Source organism: Quercus suber, unplaced genomic scaffold, assembly GCF_002906115.3.
Source record: "Quercus suber isolate HL8 unplaced genomic scaffold, Cork oak 2.0 scaffold_268, whole genome shotgun sequence".
NCBI lineage: Eukaryota > Viridiplantae > Streptophyta > Magnoliopsida > Fagales > Fagaceae > Quercus > Quercus suber.
The window spans coordinates 63,077-72,545 of record NW_027069724.1 but is presented as its reverse complement, the minus strand read 5'-3'; the positions used below and the strand labels follow the sequence as shown (position 1 = coordinate 72,545).

The window sequence follows — 9,469 nt, the reverse complement described above, 5'->3', positions numbered from 1 at the left end:
ATTTGTTAAGTTCATAATCCCAGCAAAGTGTAACCTTAAGCTCTAAAACATACATACTTGCAGAGCACCTGTTCACATCAAGCTTTACTTAGTTTTCCATTTATCAGTAAGTCTAAGGAACTAGAGAAGATAATCAATTTTCAAACTGAATCATTGGTACAGCTTTTTCCTCCAAATCTTCAAGATAATATGCACATATTCCAACCACTGATATGATATGATACAGCCCTTCCCAATTAGGCCCTAACTTTTCCTAGGCTGGGTTCTTTGTAGTACTCAAAACCTTCCTTAACACCAAGTCTCCAGGCGCCAGTGGTCTCAGCTTCATGCTGGCATCATAGCCTTGCTTAAGCTTGTGTTGATAATAAGCTAATTGGATCATGACATTTTCTCTTTGTTCTTCATTACGTTTAAACTCTTCTTTAGTAGCCCATCATTGCTACTCGGGGTGAAAGAACTCGTTCTCAGTGGGGTAATCCAGTCTTTAGAGGAATAATCGCATCGGTCCCATAAGTCATTGAAAAGGGGGTCTCCCCTATTGACCTACGCAAGGTGGTCCGATACGTCTAAAGGACGTGTGATAGCTCTTCCATCCTTTTTCCCTTCGCATCATCTAATTTTTTCTTGAGTCCACTCACTATGACCTTATTGACAGCCTCGGTGTAACACCCCGACCCAAATTAATAGTTAAACTATGTGTTTAAATAGTTAATTATTATTTTAATCACTTCCTTTCTATAATTAATATAAGAGTAATTGATAAGCATATTATTTTTTAATACCTTTTAAATAAGAATTGTAAAGATTATAAATAATTTAATGACTAATTGTATTATAAATATATACTAAGTATGTGCAAAATTATATTAAGTGGTTTAAGTTATTAGACATATAGTTGTTGGTATTTAATTAAGTGTATTAAGGTAAGGATATATATATATATATATATATATGCAAAGTGATATTATTCTTTGTAGAAAAGTGTAAGTGTGAAAGCAAGAAATTATTTTTGTAGAAAAGTGTGAGTGTGAATGCAAGAAAGTTGGAAAAGTGGGTGGTGAGATTTTTCCTAAGCTCCACGCGTATCCCACCCCAATTGTCCACATCTCTTATCTTCTTTTATGCCCCAAAAGTCTTCCCCTTATCCTATTTTTCTGGCTGCATCAGACTGGAAAGTCCAGCCCTCTTTCTCTACTTCTTTTTCCTCTTTCTTTGCTCTTCTTTCTCTCTTCTCTCTTTGCTCTTACATGGCAGCCCTCTCTCTCTAAAGATGAAATTAAGAGCCTAACACTAAGGTTTTGTGGGTAAGTAATTAAAATTTCATTTGATTTTGTGTATTTTGGATAGTATAATTGTTTTGTTATTTCTATTTCCTCATCCTCTGTTCTAATTTTAGAAGCTGATTTTGTGATTCTGTTTTAGTAATTTAAAATGTGATGATATTGTGGTCTATTGAATGCTTATTAACATATTTTAATATGTATACTATAGGTATAAAAATACCCAAATGAAATTAAGACCTATTGCTATTTGTTGATGATTTTAGAAAGAACATGCACTGAAGCTGTCCCTGTGACAGATTTGATGTTTACAACAAGAAAAATATGTATTAAATCATATTCTGTGAAGTTGGATGCTAGGGTTATTTTCTATGAAAGCTAAGACATATACGGTTGGATCAATATAAAAATAATGGTTTAATTTCTAATTTACAAGAAATTCTGTCAGGACAGATTCGTGCATGCTTCCTTGTATGATTTGTAATAAATTATGGTTTTATTATTTGACTACGAAATTTTTATGGTATGTAATAGACATACAGCGGAGTTTCTCTGTAAAATTTCATGAATTTTGGATGTGTTTTGATAGCCCATTTTTATTTTACAAATGAGGCATATGCTGCTGGAATAAAACAGTGAACAGCAAGGGACATGCCTAACTTTGAGGATTTAATTCTATAGCTAAGGTAATTGTTTTGAGCTATAATTTAATATGCTTATCTTTTGGTATGTATCGATCATAGATTAATTTTTTGTAACTTGTTTTGAGGTTTAATACTCAAATGAAGGGTTCTAAACATGTGACGGCTGTATTTATGAAGCTATTTTGTCCAACGTGTTGTATGTTACCATATGAATGTATATAGTTACATGACTATACTTAAAGGATTCTATGTTATGCATGCATTATTGCCCTAATCTCCAAGCATCCTTTGAGATGAAGTTGGCTCTTCTAGAGTTATGAGATAAATATGAAAATGTTGATTTTTCCTGAGTTTGGTACTTCATTTGTTGATGTGTGTATTATATGTTTGGGGGAACCTCTTTGAGGTGGGAATTAGGATCTCCTTGATTCTAAGAGATAGGCTTTGAGATGAATGTGTAAGTTTATGTTAAGAAATAATGGATAGTAATAAGCTTTGATTTTGGTTTAGGTGTTACCAATCGCTAGGTCTAAGCTTCTTCGACTTTAGGCTCTCAGTTCCTCTGCTTTCTAATAAGAGATAAGTTATATGAGCATTTGGTAAGTCATGAGGTTATTTTAAAGTATATTATGCGTTAAAATGTTTTTGATTAGAGATATGACATGTAAGCATTATTCAGACAAAGATATGTTCGTGGGCTTTCGAAACCCTATGTGTATGATTTAAGCATATTGATGCTATGACTAATTCCACAAACATAATGTTTAAAGAAAAGAATAGAAATGCTATTGTTATGAAATGTTATAGAAAATAAGAAATTTCAGTATAATGTAATGTATGAAATGTTTTCGGCTTATGTCCTCTAGTGATTTGAACTCGGCTAGTAGGGGTTAATTACTAGCTTTCCATGGAAAAATGTTATCTGTTTGGCCATTTAAAGTAAAGGAAATGGGGCTGCTCGTAACTTTAGGCCATTTAAAGTAGAGGAAATGGGGTTGCCCGTAACTCTAATATGAACAAGGCCTTCTCCCCAATGTGTACGGACGGCGGGGAGGAACAAAACCTGGAGGGGATGTGCCATCAGGGCTCCCAAAGGGGACAATATCATACACACGAGGGCATCCAAATGTGGTGAGGCCTTCTCTATACAGACTTATCAGATATAAACTAACCAATATGTTATGAACAACTATGTTATGTTATTAATCATGAGGGAATTATTTTGTTTAAACGCATTGTGAAAAGTAAAAGCTCTCATGAAAAGAAGAAGTTTAGAATGAAAAGAAAGCTGTTCATTAAAGATAAAAGTTCTGAAGTTCTGTTATGCTATAAAGATAAAGTTTCTTATGAAAGTACAAGTTATGTTAAGAAGTTATCTGATATCTGTTTTTCTTTATGAAACATTAAGTTTTATGATTATGAAAGTTATAATATTTTATAAGAAGAAGTTTATGAAGGAAAGTTTTATTATTATATAAGATGCTTCCAGTTTAAGACAAAGTTACCGATTATCCAATTTAAGTTAAATGAGTATTTTGTATTGAAAATATATATAGTGACTTTGTAAGAAATGAAAGAAATTTAATCTAGAAGGCTTTGATAAAATTATTCTGATAAGGAAAGGGAGAACAACTATTTTCCTACGAAAAGCGTATAAGCTATTATTATAAATAGTATAAAATACTATGCATGAATTGATGTTCTCCTATCCGAACGTCGATAAAGTGAAATGAATTGATTTACATACATCCTTATTAAATTCTCATATATCTTACTTTTACTGAGCTGTGTAGCTCACCCCTTCCACTCTTTCAATTAGCATGTTTTATTTTGGAGCAGAAGGAGCCTTAGTCAAGTTTTAGAAGGAGCTGGTTTTAGTTTTATGTGTATAGATCCTAAATTAGCAATATGATGTTTAGATTTGTAGCATTGTGAATTTTAGGATCTAATGAGAGTGTATACCTTAAAGTATTAAGTAATGTATTATGTAAAATTTCGAATTTGAACAATTGGTGGAATATGTCAATCTTTGAGTACAATGTAGATGTTTTGAATATCAAGTGAAAAGTTATATCATTTAAGTAAAGAAACAAGAATGAAAGAAAGAGTGAAGCTTTTGATAAAAGTTTGAAAAAGCTAAGTTGGTTCTTGTTAATATCTTTAGGCTTGATATTAGCATGCCGGTCATGGTCACAAATTCGAGTATCGGGTTTAGGGCATGACACTCGGCTTGTCCATTCCCCTATGGATAAGTTAGAGTGGAACACCTATTCGTAATTCCCAGATTGCAACAATACCTCCTAAAGGTTTTACTGTCAAACTGAAGTCCATTGTTCGAGATGAGTGTATGAAGGATCCCAAACCGAGTGACAATATTTTTCCAGACAAATCTTTTGGCATCCACGTCCTTAATATTAGCTAATGGTTCAGTTTCAACTCACTTGGTGAAGTAATCCATGCCGACTAGTAAATATCTCTTATTACCTATTGCTTTAGGGAAAAGTCCAACAATATCCAAGTCCCATTGAGTAAAGGGTCAAGGGCTAGACAGAGGATTAAAGACTCCTCCCGATTAATGATTGTTTGGGGCAAATCTTTGGCATTGATCACATTTCCTCATATACTTTTGTGTTTCCCTCTACATATTTGGCTACTAATATCCTTGAGTGAGGGCTCGGTGAGACAAAGATATGCCCCTTGTGTGGCTTCCACAAATCTCTTCATGTAATTCTTCTAGAAGTAGCTTAACCACTTTAGGTTGTGTGCACAGCAAATATGGTCTAGAAAAAGAGCATTTATACAACTTTTGGTCCTTGGATAGCCAAAATCGAGGAGCTTTCTTCTGTACATTGTCGACCTTGGACTTACTCTCGAGCAAGACATCTTCCTTAAGGAATAGCATAATAGGGTCTATCCAGCTAGGACCCACCCGTATTTGATGAATATGAACCACATTTTTCCCTACCTTAGTAGGTTTACATAAATCTTCCACAAGGATCACCCGAGGTAAACTTTGTGCCGAGGATGTTGCCAGTGTGGCAAGAGAGTTAGCATGTGTATTTCTACTTCTAGGGATTTGTGACAAATTAAAAGACTTAAATGTAGATTATAAGTGTCTAACGTGGTTCAAATATTCTTGCATTCTGAGGTCTCTGGCTTCCAACTCTCTTTGAACTTGGTCCACAACCAGCCTTGAATCAAAGAATATTTCCATTACTTTTCTACCCATTTTTTGAACCATGGTCATCCCTACTAGTAGAGTTTCATTTTCAGTTTCATTGTTTATGGCCGAGAAACCCAATTTCAAGGATTTCTCAATTTTAATCCTCTTAGGAGATATCAAAATTAGCCCCACTCCAGATCCTCTATGGTTCACCGCACCATCAATGTATACTTTCTAGGACAAAGGTTCTTGTAAGGAGATTATATCAACTGATTTTTCATCCATGTTCTACTTCTCTACTTTCTCTTCTAGTGGGGTTTTAGCAAACTCGACCACCAGATCGACGAGGACCTGACTCTTGAGAGAGGTGTGAGGCATGTACTTGATATTAAGAGCTGTCAATCCTCCCTATGTAATCAACACTCCGAAGTAGAGATCTAAATGGAAGTTGAGTTAGGACAACAATTGTGTGCGATTGAAAATAGTGGAGAAGCTTACGTGTAGCATGCACCACTGTCAAAATGGTCTTCTCTAGTGGTAGGTAACGGACCTCGACCTCATGTAGCGACTTGCTCACATAATAAACTAGCCTCTATACACCACTATCAACTTGTACCAACACCAAGCTCACCGCGTGGAAGGCCATTGTAATGTAAGCAAACAAAACCTCATCCACCTCGAGTCTAGACATAATGGGTGGCCGAAAAAGATATTCTTTCAACTGTTGGAAAGCTAGGACACATTCCTCTATCCATTCAAATCTCTTCCACTTGTTTAGCAACTGAAAGAAAGGTGTACACCTGTCTGCCGACCGAGAGATGAATCGGTTTAGAGCAACGGTCATCCCTGTTAGCTTTTGGACCTCTTTAGGATTCCAAGGTGGCTATAAATTGTTAATTGCCTTAATTTGGTCAGAGTTTACCTCAATTCTGTGGTGTGTAACCATGTACCCTAAGAACTTCCTTGATCCGACACCAAAAGAACACTTATTAGAAGCATTAAGTCGCAGCTTGTGTCTCCTCAAGATTTCAAAGATATTCTTGAAGTCATTAATGTGCTTAGATTCCAACTTGCTCTTGACTACCATGTCGTTTATATAAATCTCAATGCTTTTCCCTAGCTATGGCTCAAACATCCTGATCATCATCCTCTAATAGGTGGACCCCGTATTCTTCAAACTAAATGGCATCACCTTGTAATGGTAATTCTCAGTAGGAGTGACAAAAACTGTTTTCTTCTAATCATCCAAGGCTAACGGTATCTGATGGTACCCTTAAAAGGCATCCAAAAAGCTCATCCGATGATGGCTTACAGTTATGTCCACTAGCTGATCAATCTGAGGCATGGGGAAGGGGTTCTTTGGATAGGCTTTGTTCAAATTTGTGAAGTCTACCCAACACTTCTTTAATAGGTCCAACCTACCTAAGCTTATTCACTTTTTCTTTAACAGCATCAAAATGCTCCTAAGATGAGCATTAAGTTGGTTGCTTTCTGGGGAGGACAATTGGGTTGACATTCAAATGATGGCAAATGAATTCCGGATCTATCCCAAGAGTTTCATAGGTATTCCAAGCGAACACATTAATATTCCTCCTAAGAAACGCTAACAGTTCTTCCTTCTCCCGAGGAGGCAACTGAGCTCAGACCTGAAAAAACTTTTTCGGATTGCCATCTACAGCAATTTTCTCCAACCTTTCACACTTTGCCTCCCCTGACACCGCATCCATAGATAGGATTGGAATCCTTGATTGCTATGAGCCCTCCTCAACAGAGGTCGAGGACTCAACTGTAGGTTGATGTGTAATTGCAGCCATGAAGCACTATCTAGCCATGGATTGACTCCCCACAAGCTCCTCAATTCGGTTCCTTGATGGATACTTCACCTTCAAATGTAAAGTTGAAGAAACGGTCCCTAGGGCATGAAGCCAAGGTTTGGCCACAATGGTCGTGTATGTAGAATTTACATCTACCACAATGAAGTCCACATCTACCACAATGAAGTCCACAATGAAGTCCACATCTACCACAATGAAGTCCACCTCAACCACCTCTAAACCTGCCTGTACAGGCAACTTAATCTGACCATTTGGGATGACAACTTTCTCATCAAAACTCACCAAAGGTGAATCATAGGTTGTTAGATCCTCAAGCTTTAAGTTTAGCCCTCTGTACAAGTCAGGGTATATAATCTCTACATCACTGCCCTGGTCAACCATCACCCTCTTCATATCATACCATTCTATTCTGAGGGTGACCACTAAAGTATCATCGTATGGCTGAATGGTTCTAATCTTGTCATTGTCCGAAAAACTCAATGCTGGTCGAATCTCCTCTCTAGCCCTCTTTGGCTCAAAATCAGAGTCCTCGGCTAGTAGCCGAGCTACAGACATCACCCTGGAAGGATGAAAACCAATTCTCCCAGGTGCAGCAAAGATGACATTGATTGTGCCTAAAAAGGGCCTTGAAGAAGCATTCCCCTGAGCCTCTGAGCTGCTAACCTTGATTGGTCTCCTTGCTCGTTGGGTTGATACAAAAACTGCTGTAACCTTCCCTTTCTGACCAGTTGATCCAAATGGTTCCACAGAGTTCTGTAGTCCTCGGTGGTATGCCCCCGCTCTTGGTGGTATTGGCAATGAAGGCTTTAGTTGCGCCTCAATGGGTCTTCTCCCATTTTGTTTGGCCATTTAAAGTATAGCTCATTCTTGATCTTCTCCAAGACCTGATGCACTGGTTCTCGGAATACAGTATTAACCACCTGAGGAGCTGAAGACCTAGATTGTCCAGCAAAATTCCTTCGGGGTCTGTTATTGTTGTAGCGATCCGACCTGAAATCTTTTCTCTCCTGAAAGATAACCTTACCCTTCCCCTTGCCTTGCTGTTGGTCTTCCTCGACCCTCTTGTACTTATTAATGCGGTCCATAAGCCGACCTTGAAGGTCTTTACAGCCACGTCATCAAAATCTCCATCAATTTCGTTAAACATCTCCTAGTATCTGTCTGAGTATGTTTTAAAGGTCTCCCCTTCTTGCATAGACATGAATAACAGGGAATCCAAGGACCGAGGAACTCTATTGCATGTGATAAAACGAGATCCAAACGCCTGGGTGAGCTCCTAGAAGGAATCAATGGAACTTGCACCTAGGCCATCAAACCACCTCATAGCCATAAGCTCTAAACTAGAGGGAATACCTTGCACATCAAAGCCTCATTCTTGGAATGCACAGCCATTCTCTGGTTGAAGTAGCTCACGTGCTCCACAGGATCTGTTCGACTATTATACATGGTAAACGTAGGCTGGGTGAACCGTCGAGGAAGTCTCCCTCCCTCGATTCTGCGCGTGAAAGGTGACTTGGAAATTTGGTTGAATGCTCTACTCATATCATTATTTCCCAAGCCTTTGGAAGATTAGTTTCTGTTTCTGCGCTCATGATAGTATTCCTCATCATACGCGAAAGACTCACTAGGAGGAGTCCTTGATTTCCGTCTATAACTACCATCCTCTTCATCGTTAGAAGAGAGGTAAAAAATGGAGGGAGTTCACCTTCTCCGTTCGTGGCGCAACTTCCTCTTTAAATGATCAATTTCAAGCTGCATATCCTTAGCATTTTTCTCATGAAAGACGCGGCTTCCACCTTGAGACCAGCTCCTAGTATGGGTAGTATGCACACTTCCCTCATGGTCTCTTCTTTGTTCAAGATCACAAAAGTGATATTGACGTTAAGACCCTATAGATTCTGCCTAGCTAGGACCTAAACCTACTATAGTTGAACGTTAGACTCACTAACACACCAAAATTTTTCACAGACAACGCCAATTGTAAGGACGCAATTTAGGTCCCTAGCCTAAGTGATGGATGAACTTAGGTCCAAAAAGCCCAATACAATGAATTTGTAAAGAGTGGGTTGGAAATCTGGGCTTTAATGAGTTAGACAACAATTAAAGTGGATTCAGATGATAAAAAAAGTAAGATTGATTTAAATAGAAAATCGTCATCGGCAAAGTCCGGGGAGATCAGTTCTTATATATTTCTCTCAAGTTAGATTACAAATTCAATTCTTGACTGTTACAGTATTTTTCTCTTAATTTCATGATCCCCCCTTCACCATAAAGGGTCTCTTCCATTATATAATTCTCTTTAGACGATCTTGGTCCTCCACTTGTTGATCATCCAAGCCACTACTTGAGTGCTTGTCCCATCAGACACCCTTCAGACCTTCTGTGCGTTGGGACAGCCAATGCAACACTGTTTAGGGGTCTTCTCCACATTAATGCAACCAAAAAGTTAGCGACGAAGCATTTAATGCGGTGGCAGCAGCTTTCCCTTGAGATATTTCATGGCCTCCCTCTGTCCTGTTCTTTGTGGATACTTATCCACATTAGTGG

General features: G+C 37.9%; 1 long non-coding RNA gene across 2 annotated transcripts; it reads left to right on the top strand.

Moving 5' to 3' along the window:
• Positions 1-1,135: 1,135 nt before the first annotated feature.
• On the top strand, positions 1,136-4,000 carry LOC112036301 (uncharacterized). Of its 2 annotated transcripts, XR_010632171.1 has the most exons (3): positions 1,136-1,304; positions 2,435-3,231; positions 3,265-4,000. It is a non-coding gene; the product is annotated as an uncharacterized LOC112036301 (long non-coding RNA). The 2 variants fall into 2 exon arrangements; XR_002885631.2 differs by having other exon boundaries at positions 2,435-4,000.
• Positions 4,001-9,469: the final 5,469 nt, after the last annotated feature.